A 20297-nucleotide genomic window follows, 5' to 3' on the forward strand; every position below is an offset into this window, starting at 1 on the left:
GTTGTGGAGTGGTTTCAGATGTTAGAAAGAGGTGTGCTACAGACATTTCTCTCTCTAATTTGTGACTTCATTTTGTAACTAGTCTCACTTTTTTAAAGACAACAACAACAGATAAGTTGTAAAAACTTTATAGCTCCGTTGCATGAGACCCTTCATCGCAAGGTCATGGATTCAAACCCCATGCTGGGCAAAATGATTTCTGCACTGCATGGGGTTGGACTAGATGACCCTTGGGGTCCCTTCCAACTCTACAATTGTAGGATTCTAGGTTATAAATTCACTTGTTGAGACTTCTTCACAATTAGCATTCATTACCCTTTGTAAAAACAGTATGTGCATATGATCATGTGCCATCTGGTATGTCAGAATCAGAAGTACCAATTAAACTAATCTAGTTCATTAATAAACATGCAGAAGAATAACAAAAAGTCCACACTTTTGCTATTCTTTAACTACCGTGTTTATAATTCTGAAGACTAGTTCTAGACCTGCTTCTTCAGCTGCACAAGGATGCTGATGTCTGAGTAGTAATAATAGCTGTTATGAATCCCAGAAACCTTTTGCATTGTCACAAATACATGGCAGCTGTAAAGCTGTCACAAAAGACTCCACCAGAACTTTGCAGGGGGGGGGGTCTCTGGATGCTACAAACAGAGGAACCTCCTGTGTCTCATTATTTCCTTGTCATGTTGACATAGAGGAGGAACTGAAGTTGTGAAGCAGGAGGGAAGCTGGAGCACAGTTTGTTCCACTGTTACCAATATCTGGCCGGTAAAGAAGTTGCTAGGAGATTGCTCATGCCAACAAAATTTAAAGCATCATAATTTAGACTGGTGTTTAAAATTAAACTAGCGATGAAGTGGCCTCACCATGGGAGAAGCAGGCAGGTGGCTTGGAGCCATCTCCTCCCCCTCAAGCCCAGGCCCCTCACATTCTCCAAAGCTTGCTGTCATGAAACAAATTGTGTTACCAAATGCAATTACCATTCACTTTGCCCCTCTTCTTAATCTTATATATCTTTTGGCTTGCTTACCCAGTTATTATTATTATTATTATTATTATTATTATTATTATTATTATTATCATCATCATCATCAACAACAACATTATCATTAATAAGAATAAAACTGACAGACTGCTTGACATCTAACAAGAAATCCCTTCCCCGGATGTATCTTGTGTTGAGGGAATCCTAATCCCCATTCATCATAGGGAGATAAAGGCCAAGGGGCAAGACACTGCTCATTCCACTTTGAGGTGAGGTTGTATGTTTGTTTGTTTGTTTTTCCTGATAGGAGGATCCTGCATGGTACTGCAAGCCATTGATGAGGGAGGTGGGGCCTGAAAATAGAGCACAAACTCTGGCAAAGCAAATGTTAGCTGACAAGCAACAGCAACAAAAGAATCTGAGGACCATATTGCTAAAAAAAAAGCAAATAATTTAATTTCTTTAAACACATCAGTAGCAAGAAATGGACCAGGAAAACTGGAACGTTTTAGTACTGCCTCACTGGAATGATTGGTTTAACAAAATAATGGGATTTTGCTATGATTGCCAAATACACTTCTTATCTAAAAGCAAAAGCATCACAGGATAGAAGGAATCAATTTTGGACAGTTTGTTTCCCTATATACAGTTGGGTATGATTTTTTTTTATCTTTCTTAAGCTCAAATGGGATTTGATTCCCTCCACCAGCTCCTCATTTTTCTTTTTCTGATATATATAATTCTGGAGGTTTTGTATATAATTCATGTATATAATTCTAATTTAATAGTAATAAGTGAGGAAAGTATGGTAGATATTGAACATAAGAAAAGGCTGGTATATATTTAATATAAGAATATACTAAACATAAGAATTGTATATATTGAATTCTTACAATGTTTATTTGTCAGCTTTTTATTACGAAGAATATTGTTAAAATAAGTTAAAATAATATGTGTTATGAAGGAACAATTATTTTAAAATTAATATAAATGAAAAATAATAAAATATGCTTCATTATATATTTTGTAGTTGGAATTTTAATGTACCCGCTATGAGATTGCTTTTGCAATGAAGAGTGGGCGTTAAGGGTTTTTAATTAAATAAATATACCATGTCAGTAAAATTGGCCTCCTTAATGGAGGACTGGAGAGTCGCCAACATAGCATTCACTTTTTAAAAAGGGATTGTAGGGAGAGATTGAAATTGCAGGCCTGTTTGCCTTAGGTCTCTTCCAGGTAAATAAACACTGATTGTGTGTAGAGTGGCAGTTTCTAACCAGGAAAGAGGCATTGCTGCTGTGTGGATGGCTCAATGAACGTCAGCACAGCATGCAGCAGTGGGCATGTTTTTTTCTTTTTTCTTTTCGTTTTTTAAAGACAAATTCCATGCTGGAAGGTATTGAAAGTGAAATGGCCTGTATCCTAATGCCTTTATACAAATCTATGGCATGTAGTTTCATTTGGAAGATGGTGTACAGTTCTAGTTGCAGTTCAGAAAAAGGTTAAGAAAGGTCAGCCATTGAGGAAATGCTAAGGCATTAGGAGCTTTTTTACTTTCAATGTTAAAAAAAATGATTACTGTGAGAGAAAACATGATTGGGATTTATATGGAGAAAATAGAGACAGCCCCCCCTCCCCTCCCCGAGATTAGAACTCAAGGTCACCCACATAAATTGATTGGCAGTAGATTCAGGGCTGACAAAAGAAACTAGTTTTCCAAGAATAGGTACTTAATTTATGCATTATTGCTTTCAAAAGATAAGGTTAGATTACTTTTTTTTTAAGGGAACGTGACAAATTCCTGCCTGATAGGTTTTATGAATGGCCTTTAACTATGATAGCTTAATGGAAGTACCAGATTCCAAGGTGGTATGCCGCTGAATACCTGTGGCTGATGTGCAACATAATGGAAGGCCTATTGCCTACTGTGTCCTGCTTGTTGGCTTCCAGAAAGCGACTGCATAGCCACAATCAAAAACAAGATGCTTGGTTTGGTGATCCTTTGGCCAGATTTATGAATTGTACTTTAAGCTTCTAGTTCATATCTAATATTTTCTTTTGGATTGAAAGATATGCTACCGGCTTACTTCATAATTTCTGCTTTATGGAGTATTATGTCCTTTAAAAAAAAATTCCATAGAAAGAGAGACATAACTGCTCTCAAACCTTCCGTTTGTTTATTCTGGTCTTGTTTATGGTAGTGGACTGGATCACATATGCAAACTAGCTGTCTTTTTCTCAACATGATTTTTCTCCTTCATGTTTTGCTATACTGCAGTCGGAAGCAGTGTCCAGGAAAATCCGGACACAGCAGCCCTTTTAAAAAAATAAAATAAAATATGAACTTTACAGAGCAGGCATCTTCTGCCTCAGTCAGAGCAAGGCTCCAGACAGTTACCACCTTCATTTCTCAGCGTACTTCTGAGGCAGGTCTGGTCCTGGCAGCACTATTGCTGCCCAAAACTGCTCCTGGAGTTTGGGAAACAATTGGGAGTGGGTAGGAATATGATGCCTGTTGTCTTTGTCCATGTAGTCTTGGCTGGGATCCTGGAGTGGCTTGCTAGTTCCTGCTCCAGGTGGATCACGTTTGGTCAAAACTCTCCACTATGACCTGTCCATCTTGGGTGGCCCTGCACGGCATAGCTCATAGCTTCTCTGAGTTATTCAAGCCCCTTCGCCACGACAAGGCAGTGATCCATGAAGGCTGATCACCGAAGAATTGATGCGTTTGAATTATGGTGCTGGAGGAGACTCTTGAGAGCCATGGACTGCAAGAAGATCAAACCTATCCATTCTTAAGGAAATCAGCCCTGAGTCCTTACTGGAAGGAGAGATCCTGAAGCTGAGGCTCCAATACTTTGGCCACATAAGAAGAGAAGAGTCCCTGGAAAAGACCCTGATGTTAGGAAAGATGGAGGGCACAAGGAGAAGGGGACGACAGATAATGAGATGGTTGGATAGTGTTCTCAAAGCTACCAGCATGAGTTTGAACAAACTGCGGGAGGCAGTGGAAGACAGGAGTTCCTGACGTGCTCTGGTCCATGGGGTCACGAAGAGTCGGACACGACTAAACGACTAAACAACAACAGGAATATGATGCACGGGGAGGGTGGGTTGCAGACAGAGGAAGGGGACAAGGGGGCAATTTCCCTCTCTCTTACATGAACCGAGGAGCAACTTAGGATCTAAACTAGAATGTGCTGATTGGGATAATTAAAAATATGTGAGAAGTAATTTGACTGTTCCAGTACTAAAGGTACTGAGTTCAGTATAAGCCTGCTTGCATAAGTTCTTCCTAGGCTCATAGCCTAGGATAAATCAAAATCAGTCCTGACCTCTTTTCCTTTTGCTCAGATGTCATATTTGCAAATGTAAACATATGCTGTTTAAAAACTGCTGTACCTCAGTCCTTACAACATTCTGCCAGACCGCACTCTATTTTTAAAAGCAATGTGTGTAAAAATCTGAATTCCTCATAGCAATACCTTCTTATATTCCCCTACTTTCAGACATGGATGGCAACAAGTTTGCACATCTTTAGGTTCTCCAGTGGTGCATTAACTAAACAAAAAAGACAACTTTACTTGTTTCGGAAGGCTTTATTAGACAATGAATCTTTGAAGACCGCACACAAAAGATTCTCCTATGTTTAGACTTTATAATGTAAACAACTAATTTAATGCATCACTAATGATACACAATAGATGCCATCTTACAACATGAATGTGAACAAGAAACTGATGTAATCTGAGAGATATTTCAAAGTAATTAATTTGGGAATAGGAAAAGCACTTCTATTGTGTAAACTTTCCTCCCCCTTTTTGAAAAAGAACACAGTTAGAAAACTGTGATAGTTGTACATCTACTAAATAAAGTTAACAAGCCATTATAGCAACTGATTTCTTAAAAATAAACTACACAAGTTGAGCCCCTTGGGGGGTGGCAGGGAAACCTGCCATGACACTATTGTGGAGGGGTATATTTCTTAAATTCCACTCCTCTTGTATTTTTATTAGGAAATGAATAGATTGTTTTTACTGACATGGCTTTCTCACTAATTAAACATCATTTTAAATAACATCTTGGTAACTGTTCACAAGGATGCTTGTCAACCTTTTATACATATTTATTTACACGTGTTTGTTTTGTGTGTATTTGAAAACTACCTTTTCTTTTCCTTTTATCACTTTGATACTTTCCTGTGCCCTTAAATTTACACACTAAATGTCTTGTTCTTGTATATATTTACCTTCCTTTCAACACTTGTAGCAGTCTTAGTTCACTTACCTCTCAGTGCATGTTCAAAAACATGGACATGTTCAATCCCAATTTTCTCATTATTTATTTCCCAAATTTTTTCAGCTTACACCCTAAACCCACAGAAGCTACAAATCCCTGGCTTAGCTGAAGAGAAAAAGTGGTTTGCCCTCATTCCTCTCAGCTTCCCCTTACTTTGTGGCTGTTCACATTCCACGCTGTGTATTGGTCGTATTCCATCTATTTGTGCTTGTGCAATGCCAATAATAATTAAACTGCACGTGCTCAGCCCCAGAGTTTTTCCTTCTAGTTTTGGGGAGATTTAGGCCTTTTCCCTTGCAAAAACACCCTAAGATTTTCTTGCTTTTTTCTTTTTGAGGGACCCCCTCTTCTTCCTCCAGTTCTAGGGACCCACTGCTGCTGTCTTCCTTGACCCATTATGGCACCTACTCAATTCTGCAAACAGCATATGCACATACAGCCTGTGAGAGGAGCTAACTATGTAGTTGGAGAGAATTGATCTTTGTAAGCTTCTCCAAAAATGTGAGGATAGGAATGTTTAAAAATTAGAACAAAAGTATGTTTGTATGTATGTATGTATGTTTGTTTGTTTGTTTGCTTGTTTGTTTGTTTGTTTCAGAATATAAACTGCTTTGCGAGAATATCTGAGCAGTATAAAGTATATAAAACGTAATACAGAACATAAAGCATTATTAAAACATATAAACCCACAATAATTAAGAACTATGGAAATAGTATAGCTGTCTTGGAGAAAAGAAAAGGTTAGCCATTTTGGTCACTGAGGTCAAATGTCCATTTTATCTCCAGTTTGCTGACTACTGTAAATTTTATAAGGGATATTAATGCTATGGATGCTTGACTGAGAAGATTGAGGATACCAATAATGAGTCTTTCTGGAGAGCATTTATTACTTCAACTGAATAAGGAACATCGCTAGTTAGGCTCTGTATACTGAAGCTACACCAGAACAAAGAAGCGATTGAAGAAGTCAAAATGCCTTTACAGAATATAGTGACAGAGTATATATGGAGGTCATTAGAAATCACAGTAGGATAATGTCATATTGCTATTTTTACTGTTTCTGTATTATATGTGGTGTTATATGTATCTTCCACGCTTTTCACTTTAGAGAGTTAGGCTAATGCGCGCGCTCTCTCTCTCTCTCTCTCTCTCTCTCTCTCTCTCTCTCTCTCTAAGCCATTCTTCCTCCACATAGTATTGCATTACAACTATTAAGTGATATTTGTAAGAGTAAAATAGTCCTTAAGATTGGAAGACAATGTTTATCAAACTGTGACATTCATGAGCATTTTGCCCAAACACTCAGCCTCCTTGGTGGTGTAATATTCTGGCTTGTTCTGAGCTGATAAGCATTGTTCCTGGGTTGAAAGAAATGGGAATCTATAGTTCATTGTGGTTTTATTGTGGTTTATGCAAAGGGGGAAGTGAAGGGACTTCGTGTACAGCAAATGCCTCTTGCATATCTCAGCTTAATAAACCAAAATATGAAATCAGGCTACTCAGTATTTGACAGTGGATGTCAGAGAATTTACATACTTTGGGGGCTTGCATCAGGAATTTGGGAGAGGGCTTTTTTCTGGCATAGAAGTCTCTGGTCACTGACAACTCACTGGCTTTGTAGTTATTACGTCCACATAGTCCAGAATCTAACAAGAAAGGGAAGTGTTGTTTTAAAATCTGAGTTAGACTGCAAAAGTGAGCTGAGATTTGAGCGAGAGTAAGTTATGTTTCAAGGACTTTGAAAAGAGTACACTGAGAGTTTGATCCAGCTGCTCATATTGATAGATCATCATCATCATTAATCCTGGGATGTGAATTGCTGCTTTAGACGCATCCAAGAGCTTTCACATACCCTGCTGGATTTTGGACTATTTTTCCTTTGAAGAGCAGAGCCCCGTGAGCTGCTTTTGAAACATGTCTGGTTTCAGAAATTGTTTGTCACATATGGAAATCTGCAGTTTAAGAAACAGAAGTTCTCTGTCACCGTTCTTTATATCCTACCCTAAGTGTTAACAATGTGTTTATACCACGTCTTTGAAGTCTGCATCAGTAGATGGCTTTAAGATTCACTTTTATAAGCTGATGGTTTTATATACAAGATTCTAGCCTTGAGAGTTTGTAATTATGTCCTTGTTGGCCTGACCCATCTGCATATTGTGTTGCACCCACATTAAGTCTATAAAGCACAGGTTATTTGCTTCAAAACATTTCAATTGAGGTGCATAGGAGCTTAATCTAGGAAATGTGTTGTGGGTCAAAAGAATATATTTTCTGATGTACTGGTGATATTTTCTGCTGCTTGCTGTATGTCTTGCAAGCATCTTCAACAATTAATAATAATGAGCCCCACACAAGAAGTGTTCCAATGAAATTAATTTATTTGCAGCTCTTAATGCTCTGAAAGAAGGAAAGAAAAACCATTTTAACAGCAGTCACCACAGACATGTTATGTATTTACTTTTAAAACTTACACACTACTTTTCATTTATAAATTTACACAAATATACACAAACCCACTAAAATCAGTAAATGGAAATAGTTAAAACATCCAAATAATAATAATTTAAACGTCTACAGGACTACTCTGTGATACTCATAAAAGTGCCTTTTTGTTTGTTACATTCTATGGGAACTCTTTGTGTGTTTGTGTCTAGTTATCATGTTTCATTAAAAATAGAATATGAGGGGAGATTTGTGTTTGATGGGTATCTCTGTTTGATTGTGTAATCCTCTGTTCTGGTAATTCAAGTTAAAGTGCAGGTGGCACATAAAGCTCACTGATGATAGAGATAGTATTTAAACAAGTCTTTGCACTGAGGTAACATGTCATAAGTTTTTAAACCAAGGGTGACAGGAGCTACTGCTGCACTTTCATGTTATCCAGCAGTGTGGAAGAAATTTTGATGTACAGCTGGAATGATCAAACTAAACTAATTTTGCTTTCTAGCTCCGCTTGACATGACACTCAGAGGCACTTGGAAATTATTAAACTCTACAGTGTGCTTGGTGGATTTAACTTCCTCAGGAAGATTTTTTCTGAAGCTATGATATGAAAGGCATTAGATTCTGAAACCAGTTAGCAGCATTTGAGACTCTTCATCTATGTGCTTTAAATTCTTATATTTGATTTGCAAATTACACTTCTTTGTGTCTTAGCTCTGGCAGGCAAACCAGCTATTATAGACATTTTTTTAAAAAAATTCACTTCTGAATACTTCCGGATACAGAAAAATCTCTCTGAACTAGAGAACTAGATGTCAGGGAAAAGAGGTTTGGCCTAACCTTCTCTCACACATCTAGTGTTCTGTGTGCAGGAGATTATTTTTGGAGGCTTTCAGCCACTCAAGTCCCCACCTGCATTTTGAAGCAGTACATACCATCACAGGCTTAACTCAAAAAGATCCAGGCTCACAGTAATAGTATGGGTGTATACTATGCTTGTCTCTCCCAGTACAGGTCATCGAAATAGATGCCTTAAACCTGTAGCAGGGAACCTATATCCCATAGGCTAAAGGCCTGGCATGGATGCTAATTTGGCCCATAAGGCTGTTTTTCCCAAACCATGCTCACTTGCCCTGTGCCTACTTGTGTGGGGCAAGTAAAGACAGCTGTAAAGCAACAGCCAGGAGCCTCAAAGTGCACTAATTATTGCTCATTAGCAAGCAGGACTTTCTGTAAGTGCTGATCAGCTGATTGGCAGTGCCAGCAAGCTCTGGTGGGATCATCTGCAACTACTTAGTGCAGCTGATCCCTGATCCAAGCAGGGCTTGCTGTCAGTGCTGATCTGCTGACTGGAATTTACAGCAAGCCCTGTGAGGGTCGACTTTAAAGTTGGGTCACCTGACACCACGGTCACCTGTCAAAATGGCCCATGGGTGCTGGGGATCCATCCATTCCTACTTGCTTTAGATTAGCAGCACCGCAGAGTTATGTCATAAATGAAAAGCTTCGCAATGACTTCTTGTCCAGAGCAATAGCAAGCTGATATTAAAGGTTGCACATTTGTGGCATCCCCACTGTATTTGCTCTCATTAGTGATTGGATGTAAAATATTAACAAATTCCTTTTCTCTTTGTGGAATCTGGTGGCTTATAAAAGGACTAGACTGAGCAGGAGGATGTCGTGGGAGGCAGGCCTTCTTGGGTATGATTGAGAAACCTGTTGAGAAAATAGGCAACTATTGACAGGTCTGATTCATGACTGAGTGACTCTTCTGCTAGTCTTCACATGATCCCCACAGAGAGAAAGCTTTGACCACCTGCTAAACAAGGTCTGTTTGAAGTTTCTTTTTAACATTTCCAAGACGTTAATTCAGCAGGACAGCTCCACTGGGGTTCTCAGTGTCACCAAATCAGCAGCTGTTGAGGTCCATTCACTTCAGCATGAAATGTTTATATAAGGGCTTCCTCCCCTACCCCAAAAAATTATTTTATTTGTGACAACAGCAAAATAAATAGGAATGTGAAGTTTTCATTATTCAGCTTCTACATGCATGAAAAGTAGTTCAGAATAACATTGTGTTGGTGGTTATACTCTCTTAAAATAGACTGAAAAGCAATTGAATGGTCTCTCATTTGTTGCTACTAGCTGTTTTTGTTGTTGTTTTTATTCTGTTGACAACATTACTTTCCCCACAGTAGAGGAGAGCAAGTAGGTATAAAATGAAGCACTTTAAACATTTAATTAAGGACTGTTATATTGAGAGTGAAGAAACTCTAACTTCAATGCTCTTTTTATGATCTAGTTTATCAATAAAATACTGTTTGGGGAGAGACTAGGACAACACATCTGTGTGCTCAAAGCCTTTGATATTTAAGTGCTTTTATTTGTTAGATATACTGTCGGTTGTAAATAGGAACTCTATCCTTCTGAATCAGGAGACTTGTTTTTAACCCTGGGTAATATAACCACATATAAATATTCCTGGCCCAAACTATTTTCTTTTCTCTTTATCAATCTTGTTAAGTCTTAAGTGTATTTTTACAAGTTCATTAATGCGTTCCATTCTTTCTTATGTGTTTTTCCTCCCCAGTATTATCAGATTTCATTATATGGGAAGAATTATCAGCTCAACCCATTATACAGCAAAGCAGTATTAAGTCTGTCTGGAATTTGCTGCTCTTTCAGTTTATAGGGAAAATATTGTGTAAATCAGGCTCTCCAGTTTCAGTGGGAGGCACAGGGTTGAACAGCATCCATTTGTCAAGTTGATTGCTCCTCAGTGAGGCTGCCTTTGCTTGTCTTTGAACAGGAGTGAAATCCTATGTGAAGCTCCCTTTCTGTCATTTACACTAACATCCATCCTCTTAAACCAAGGCCTCCGAGAAAAAACAAAGTGTTGGCACAATATAATCAGTCACTCAAGTTGTCTGTCATCTGTTTTCTTAAAGGAAATGACTTTTAAGTTAGTGGAGCAGAAAATTGTGGAAAATTGGGAATAGGGTTGCAGTAAGTGGAGGAGGAATTTAAAACTAAATAGAAGATACCCTGTCCAATTCTATTTTTTCAGTATCCATTCGTAGAGTTCTATTCATAGATAATATTAATTCAACTCCTTGTTCACCTTGAAATCCTTAGTGTTCTAGGCAATGTTGCATGCCAGATACTAAATGTTTTATTTTTCAGATTTTATTTCTAAGAGTTAAAGATTAGCTGTGCAGCTTCATATTGTGAAATTTCTCTCTCTCTCTCTCTCTCTCACACACACACACACACACACACAGAGAGAGAGAGAGAGAGAGAGAGAGAGCGAGCGCAAGTTTAATCCTGACCATGAATACTTTTTGCTTATTCAGAAAATTAGTTTAAAGGGTGCTACATTTTAAACTTTACAGGGTAGGTCTGCAAATTATTGTCTGAAGGCAATAGCTTGATATGCAGCCCACTTATAAAATTTGTGGGAGTTAAGGCAGGAATGCAAAGTTTTGCTTCTTTTTTCTTAAAACATTTATAAAGGAGCATTCAACTTGCAAGCATGGGTACTGCATGGGAAAGTGAGAATAACTAGTCTCAAAGCTAGGTTTGGAGAAATCGCCTGTCAGTTTCACTCCTGGCCAGCCAATGTGGTTGAAGACTTACTAGCTTTTTGGAGGGAGGATGAAGCAGGCAAGGGGCTTCACAATATTCTGAGTTTCTAGTCTAATTTGGGCACAGTTAGGGAGATGGTTGTATTGTTCCTGATGAGTGATATCATGAGCAGTATCCTGTATCTATCCATACAACTACATGCAGATACATTTTAAAGTTATTAACATGTATACAGGTAGTACTTCCCTGTCTACCTGCTCCTAGACCTACATGACATGTAAGCATTTTAATTTAAAAGATTTATATCCTATCTTTCATCTACAGCAGCCCTCAGGGTGGCTTACAGCATAGATTGAAAACAAATTCATACATACACAATGCATTTACTCTAAGAAATTCATGCCACTTTTTCCATGTGCGCATTTGTGCACATATGAGTGGTTTCAATTTTATGCCTTTGAAATCTCTCTTGATGTTTCCCACCCACAGTGGGTTTTGCTTGGTGGAATATATTTTTGCTATATCTTGTCCCCTTAATTAGTACTTCCCCGTCCATCCTATTTTGTGGAAATTTGAGGTCCATTTTGGTCAAGCTTATGGTACTTATGTACTTTCCGGGGCAGTTTTTATTTTGAATATTGCTGTTTAGTGCAAGAGCACATTTGCAGGAAAGCTTGTTCAGGACTTTATCTTTCCTGACACTGTCCCTATGGGTCTGGGTTAGTCATCTGTACTTTCCATTGACAACATGCCCTTCCTTCCATTTCTTCTACATGTTGTTGTCATTGTGGACGATTTTTTGCTCACCACTGAGCTTTTTGTGCTGTCACATCAGCTTTTTAAGGTGTTCCCCATTTTTTCCCCTCATTCAAATTGCTTGTGTTTCTTCAGGATCCCATCACACACTCCTTTCCCCACTAGTATAACTAACCAGATAATCCTACTGGTCATTTCCTTTAGTATACTGAAATTAGCTTTCCTAGAATCTAAGGTAATTCATAGTATTCATAGAATCGTAGAGTTGGAAGGGACCTCAAGGGTCATCTAGTCCAACCCCCTGCAATGCAGGAATCTTTTACCCGACTGAGCTGTCTTTGGTTTATCCGTTGGCAGAGCAAGATGGTTGGGCTTAATGCAGAGTCACCTTCCCTCAGAGTTCTAGTTTTTTAATCTACTCTGTCTCCATTGGGTTGAGATCAAATCTCTCCATTCTTGTCTCCCATCTTCTGAAGGAGGAAGTTATCATTAAGGTGTGTAATAATATTGTTGGGAAATCATGCTTAGCGGAGTTTGCCTTCCAGCAGATGTGAGATGTGAAATCCTACATTACTGCTAAATCTTGTTTCCTGAAACATCTGCAATTTATTTCAGGAAAGCATCATCCACTTCCTCACCTTGGCTTGGCAGTCGATAGTAAACTTGAGCTTCAATGTTATTTTTATTTGTCCATTTATTTTTACCCTGATGTTCTCCCCAGGGCTACTGTGTTTACTTTCTTGAATTTTTGCAGATGTATGCATTTGTGACATATAATGCTATTCCCCCTCCCTTTCTATTTATTCTTTTTGAACAAATTATATCCTTCAGTTGCTACACTTCAATTATGATAATCATCTCACCAGGTCTCAGTTATACTAATCACATCATAGTTACTTGCCTTTATTAGGAATTCAAGTTAATCTTGTTTATTTTCCACGACTCTTTTAATATATAAATATCAAAAGCCACACATATTACATTCCAGTGTCTCTTCTGCTATTTTATTGTGGGATTTACTAGACACCACCCATAACTCCCACAGTTTCTCCTGTAGCCCCCAAATCCCTATCTTCCGTACTTTACCAGTCAGTCATCTCCCTCCTCTATAGTAGAGGTTTTCAACGTTCTTGAATCCAGGGCTCCTTGACCAACTACATTCTTTCTGTGGCACTGCTGTGGGACTCAAGAGCCCAGTTATGTCACCCCTTGTCTGCAGAGCTGGCAGCCTCTGACCCTTTTTTTAACACCCTCCCTTGTGGAGTGTTCCCTCAGCCTCCTCTCTTCTCCTCTCTCCTTGTGCGTCCTCCAGGCAGCTGTCGCCCCTGGTCTCTGAGCTGCCCCCGCCCCAAAGAGAGGTGCTTCTTTTTGCCGCCCCACAGGAGCCTGGGAAGAGGATGTCCCCAGCCTTAGTGACCCAACAGAGACTGGCCAGAGGTGAAGGTGAGGCCAGCACCTTATTCACCTTGGTAGGTAGCAGCAGGTGCCGCCAGGCCTACATGAAGGCCCCTTCGGTGCCAGACACTCAGCTCCGAGGCAGGCCTTGCACACAGCAAACATAAGAAAGGCCAGCACAGCTCCTGCCTGCCTGCCTGGCCTCCCACTTTTCCATCCACTCCCAACAGCAAGGACTGGCTGGCTGGCCTCCCTCACCCACTTGCTTGCTTATTCTGATGCCGCCTCATCTCCTGGCAGCCAGCACCCCCTGGCCAGCCCCAGAGGCACCTGGGGAGCTCGTTGCCAGGGTTGCTGCAACAAACAGCCATGCAAGGCTTGGGGAGGCAGAGACACAAGAGGGCACCAGAGGAGGCAGAGAAGGAAAGAGGGACAGAGGCCAGTGTTGTCCATGGCACCCCAACCATCCTTCAGGGCACCCCATGGTGCCACGCCACACTGGTTGAAAACCACTCCCCTATAGGGTTTTGTTTAAGTTGATAGGTAAAGGTAAAGGTACCCCTGCCCGTACGGGCCAGTCTTGACAGACTCTGGGGTTGTGCGCCCATCTCACTTAAGAGGCCAGGGGCCAGCGCTGTCCGGAGACACTTCTGGGTCACATGGCCAGTGTGACATCGCTGCTCTGGCGAGCCAGAGCCGCACACGGAAACGCCGTTTACCTTCCCGCTGGTAAGCGGTCCCTATTTATCTACTTGCACCCGGAGGTGCTTTCGAACTGCTAGGTTGGCAGGCGCTGGGACCGAGCAGCGGGAGCGCACCCCGCCGCAGGGATTCGAACCGCCGACCTTTCAATCGGCAAGTCCTAGGCGCTGAGGCTTTAACCCACAGCGCCACCTGCGTCCCCTGCGTAATCACCTGCGTAAGTTGATATGTTTACCTTATTTCTTCCAGACACATTTCCCCAGTCATTTAAAGTGCACCCCATCTCCTGCTTGAGAGAGCTTTGTTAAGGAGGGTTAGACTGTAGCCCCATAAGCCAAACTTCTCTTATCTACACAATATGTGTAGCCAGTCATTCGCTAGAAGTATTCTTCTCTCCCCTTTTCTAGTTCTGTTACTTTTACAGGAAAAATTTATAGGAATGCCACCTAGATTTGATGCAATCATAGTTGCGCCTGGTGATGTCATCTGTTTCCAGATGGATGTGCGCGAAGAGATAAGTCTTGGCACTCTGTCCATTATACCTTGGATCTGCACAACATAATTCATGAATTATGCCACATAGTTGCCACACAGCTAACTCCGTAACTCTCTGTAGGGAAACACCAAACAACCACCCTTCTTCTCTTTCTGCAGTTGGTATCTCCTCCTAGTTTTGTCTTTGCAGAGATGCTCAGTGCATCCAACATGTTGAATACATTCATTATTTTTTTAATGCTCCATAATCTTTTAAATACTTTAGCATCTTTACACTTTTTGACTAATAAAAATTGCTTCACTTTACTTAAGTGATAGGATTTTGTAGGCAGGAAGATCTGATGGCATTTTTAAAGTGTGTCACTTAAGGTAATATATCTTTTAACCTCTCAGAAATAATCATTGTAAATTCCATTGTTCCTTTTTTACTCTAAATCAGTTGTTAGAGATTGTGATCTAAAAGAAAAATACTGGTCATTTTTTTCTCTGCTTTTTTTCTTCTTAAACTGTTCCATGAACATGTGGAATTTGTGAACGTCAGAGAGGCCCTTTAGATCAATCTTGATTAGTTTATTTTTCTTAGTAAAGATTTTGATAGCCGGGTAAAGCGTTTGCTTAGAAGAGCATTCCTTTTTCCTCTGGAAAGATGAAATATTGTTAAAGCCTATTCTCCACTAAAATAGTGAGAAACTATTTAGGTAACTGAATTTTTGATGGAGCGAAGGCTTAGATTGAACGTTGAGTATTCAATTGCCCTTTTCCTCATAATTCTTCTTCCTTTAACCTCAATGGTGAATTTTAAAGTTATGGCTTAATTGCCTACCCTCATTTTAGCCATTAGAATTCTGCCCTAAAGCAATTTATTATGGCTTTATATCCCTGAAGCAGCAAGACGATAATACTGTATTCTCCAGTAAAGAAGCATCTTTACAAGATTAATGTTAACATATTTCTTACACACAGATTGTCAGCTTTAATACCTGTGTTACAGTCTGGATTATAAGAAGAGCCCAGTTACTATGTAGTAGATCCTAGAATGGTGCATATTCTAAACTGCTTATCTGAAAAGTGTATCTTCCACTTTTTCTGTATAATTTTCAGGTAATATGTATAATATGGTATCTGGGCAGGAAAGGTAGAAAAGAATAATCACCTTATTATATCCTTTAATAATCACAGTGCTGTGCTAGTGTTGAGTTCTGTGGCCATGTACTGAGAAGCTGCAGGGACTGTTCAAATCCCTGCAAATCTACATGGGACATTAGCAACTCGACAATGGCTGCAGGCACTTAAAAATGGTCTAGCTGTCTAGCATATTTTAAAATGCTTGACTCAAAATTGAAAATGCTTTGAATTTCAAAAATGCTTGAGAAGATCATGAGAGTTGCAAGATGTGTGGTTCCTACCCGCATTTCATTTTATTGTTATCATATTACTTCAGCCATTTTCTGATGGCCTGTCTACACATGGTTTTAAACTGCAGACTCAAAAAAATGTGAAAACAGAACAACTTAGGTAAGACAAAAAAGAAGTACTTGCCTGAAATCAAATTAATTGGTCTAAATGTTCCACTAAGATTTTAATTTTTGTTGGTTCAAATTTCAACTAGAATTTTAGAGGATCCAGTCTGTGTTTTATGTGTTCCAGTGGAGCAGAGTCTGGAGTGTTTCCAGTCCAGGTTTAACCAAAAACTCCAGACCAGGGCCCTGGAGCAGTTGAGGACATAGATTTCCAGTGGACTTTTCTCATGATTAATGTGTGTATGAGTTTGTTCTAAATCCCGTGTCTCCATCACAATCCTTCATGTTACAATTAAATTTTAGCATAAGTGTAACAAAATACTAGGACAAGAGACCCTTTGGAGATGTCAGTATGTTTGTTGCTGAGGAATGTTTACAAATTAATTGAAAATAGATGCAACAATGTTGAAGCCATCACAGTGTGGATACCATGTCTGATGTTCAGTGAAGTGAGCAAGATTGATGGAAAAGTTCAAATGCTGGCTCTTTGATAGATTTGGGCTTCTGTTGCAAAACAAGGTTAATATATTTTTAAGAGCTTTTGCTGTGAAGTTTAAATAACTAAATAAACAAGTTGTTGTTATTAACACAAGTCAAACAGCCCTTTTTTATAAAAAGAGAAGCAAAGCTAGTGCATATGTCCGCATTTTTTGAGGGAAGGCCTTCAGAGAAGATCTCAAAGGATGTGAGAGCTCACAAAATGAAGGAGGACTAATTTTCACACTCAGACTTTTAAATCCTGCTCACCCTCTGCTGGAGTTGCTCCAGGGTATCAGTGTGCTTTTTAAAATGTTGCACCCCGGACTGGACATATTATTCCAGATTCAACCTGATCAGTGCAGAACAGATGAGCAAATGGAACTCTTACAGTTTTCCTTAATTTCAGTATGTATGCATTTCGAGAAAGTGCATTTAGACATTTGCTGCTATGAGCGAAAATCTGATGGCTGCCAAAGAACTCAGATCTTTTTGTGAAAATGTGTTGCCTTTTAGACCATTCACCTATATCACACAGAAAAAAGGCTGTTTTGCCATTATGTATGATTGATTCCACCCCAAAACATGTTCATTGTACTTTTTTTAAGAGTAAAAAGTGGGTGGGTGAGCACCTAAGAATATAAGCTATGAAAGGGCCTCTAATCCAATACCTAACAGGCAGGTGTCAGTCAGTATTATGAAAAAGCTTTCATTATTGTGAATTTTCATGACGAGGTGTTGATTGCATGGGCAACTTGAGTTTGAAGGTCAGAAATAAAGCAAGTTGGCAAGGCATTGTAAGGAACTTGATGCTGCAGTTATGCTGCTGGCTTCTTTCTCCATGATTCTCAATGAATACTAAGTTCATTAAAGGGAAAACAACATGAAAAGTGTATTGTGGCTACAAGACTCTCTTTAGCCATTTTCTCTTTTATTTGAGTTAGATCTTTTTTAGGCCGTGCAGGAGAAAGGAGCTGATGGAGACAAGGAAATAGAGTCTTCATTACTCCTGCCTCTAATTCCTTCCTGTAAATTTCCAGCTACCTCATTGCTTCTCTTGCCAATTTAGTGAGTAGATAAAATTTCCTATGTGTGTGTAAGTGATTTTCTTTTCCCTTGTAAATGATGTGAAGCTACTATCAAATGTTATCTTTGGTGCTGACGCAAGGAAATTAAGAGAGGTATTATCGTTCTGCTCAGTGTTCTTCTCAGAGAAAACTGCTGGTTAGGTCAATTTACTTGGCTCGATACCCTGCTTTAATCTTAACCTGGGGCGTACTTCAAATACACAGCAGCTGGCTCAAACATCTTCATGCATGATTGCATGTTAATTTCTCTTCGTTGAGAGGTGGGAATCCAGCAAAAATGTCTCTGTTGAATGAAAACGTTATGGTGCTCCTAACGGGTGAATAAGCACTCTCATGTGATAGAATAAACCTGGAATCGCCACCTGAACTTTCAGGGGCCTGATTCCTCCAGGGCGTAAGACTTCAGTGGAATTACATCACGGGTAAATTTGTCCCAACAATTTTAAGTCTAGGAATGTGGCAAGAACAAAGCACTGCATTCTCTTCTGCTTCTTTCCCAGCTTTGAGGGCTCTGCTCAGAAGGAAATGTGCATAGCTTTCCAGCAAAAACAGGAATTAGGAGGCTTGAGTATGTGACGGTTGAGAACCAGATTTACCTATCTGTATAAAAATTGATCTGTGTTCAGGCCCACAAGGAGCAGTATTTGCCTGGAGTTGTTGTATTGCAGCCGTCATCCAGATTGCGCATATGGGTCTGAACCTGTGTTCAAGTTGATCATGTGCTAGCCCTTAGTACAATTAATGTTTGATTCTGCTTTGTAGCTCATGTGATAATGTCACCCTTGTAATCAAACTTTGAATTGAGTCACATAACTGTGCAAAGTGACATTAAGAGCATGGCTATAATGCCACCATCATAAATATAGGGTTAGCTTTCCTTTCCAAGTTTTTGCTGTTCCCCTGTCTTCCCAAACTGAAAGTGTCCTATTTAAGCACAACATCCTGACAATAGGTCATATTTCTGTTGTAGTATTGAGGCATGGTATTCCCAGGCAGGCAAAGCTGGGAAGTATGGAGGCAGGCAGGCAAGATGGTAAGTAGAGAAATTCTGTCTATAAGTGACAAGTTGCTAACACTAAGAAGCCACGAATGAGACAAAATGCGTGGAGAGACTTTAGGATGGATGTATTTTGCAATTAATAAGTACAGCTGAGTTGTTGTTACACATGAGGCAATGCAACATGCACTTAGTCTCAAATTGTGTGTATCTTCCCTTACAGTACTAATGGGGAGGGGGGTGGTTAATTTTCTCCCAGCAAATAAAATGCAAGAACTGTGAAACCAAACACACGTATCCCAAAGAGAAGCTCACAGGGCAAGCCAGCAAATTCTGACTTCTCAAAATGATGATAACTATGTAGGCTGGGTGCCTACAAATAACTCACTAGGCTCACCCTCCTCCAGGCTAGATGTTGGTAGATTTAGCAAAATGTCAGAGAAGCAAAATAAAATATGTTGAAAAGATGAAGAGCTGCCCATCTAATATTTATACTGTTATCTTCCATAACTTTGTTTTAAGGAGAGATGCTGCCTTTAATTAAGTTGTGTGTGTGTGTGTGTGTGTGTGTGTGTGTGTGTGTGTGTGTGTAGCAAAACTGGTAAATCATTTCTAGAAGGACAGCACGGTATAATAGGGCCTGATCTGGGAAGGTGCTGGATCCATTTGGTACCTAATGAACTCCACTGACTGGGTGCTGAGAACTCCCAGCACTTGACAGAATCAATTGCCTAATGAGCAGTCTGTATTCTGTTGGCTTCCTCATAAATCAAGTGTCGCTGCTTTTAAATCATTTGTGCCCTTTTTGTCTAAATTTATTAGGGTAGACAAACTTTCTTTGAGTTACTCATTATTGTTGCGCCCCGCCACAACATACAAAGAGCAAAGCTGTCATGTCAGAGGGGTTTGTGCATCAGAACTGTAGGGCATGTCATTGTCACATTGGTTTTTTCTGCTATGCTTCAAAAGAGTTTGCCAGAGTTCCCCATTAACTGTCCTTATTTTTGGACAGAAACCTGACTGTCACTTCTACTTAACTGCACCCATTCCTAACCTCTAATGATGTGCACACTTTGTTTTGGGGATATGCATTGTGTCGAAAAGCATTTTAACAAGATATAAAGTGTTGGTGTGTTTATTATAACAAAATCTGGAATTTAACCCTGTTTCCAGCAGACTCGTTGGTAACATTCATACAGCTCTCCTGATGGTAGTATGTTCATATTCTCATTCTCCCCTTCTCCCATTCACTCACTCTCTCATATACACACAACCTTAATGAGGTCATCATTTTAAAAGTTTAAATGTTTTAATAGATATTCCTGTATGAGTCATCCTTTCATCTTCATTGGATTTAAATAATGAAGATGTACTTCTCAAGTGTTTAAAAAGTCTTTTTTATGTACGTAAGCCTCCTTTGTTCTTGAAAGATAACACAAATGAGTCCTAGACTTTATTTTAGGTCTTAAGTCAGTCTTGCAGCTGAATGCAGGCAGCATTTTCTCCTTAGCTTAAAGGCCTAACCATTGAAAGAGAAGTTACTCTTACTTCAG

The 20297-nt window shown here is 39.5% G+C and overlaps 1 protein-coding gene across 3 annotated transcripts in view; it reads left to right on the forward strand.

Moving 5' to 3' along the window:
* The window catches only part of STAU2 (staufen double-stranded RNA binding protein 2), a 142793-nt gene that overhangs the window by 93012 nt on the left and 29484 nt on the right, over nucleotides 1-20297 (forward strand). The gene's annotated exons all lie outside the window — the stretch shown is intronic.

The sequence above is a fragment of the Podarcis melisellensis genome (assembly GCF_964234715.1).
Source record: "Podarcis melisellensis genome assembly, chromosome: 7".
Classification (NCBI taxonomy): domain Eukaryota; kingdom Metazoa; phylum Chordata; class Lepidosauria; order Squamata; family Lacertidae; genus Podarcis; species Podarcis melisellensis.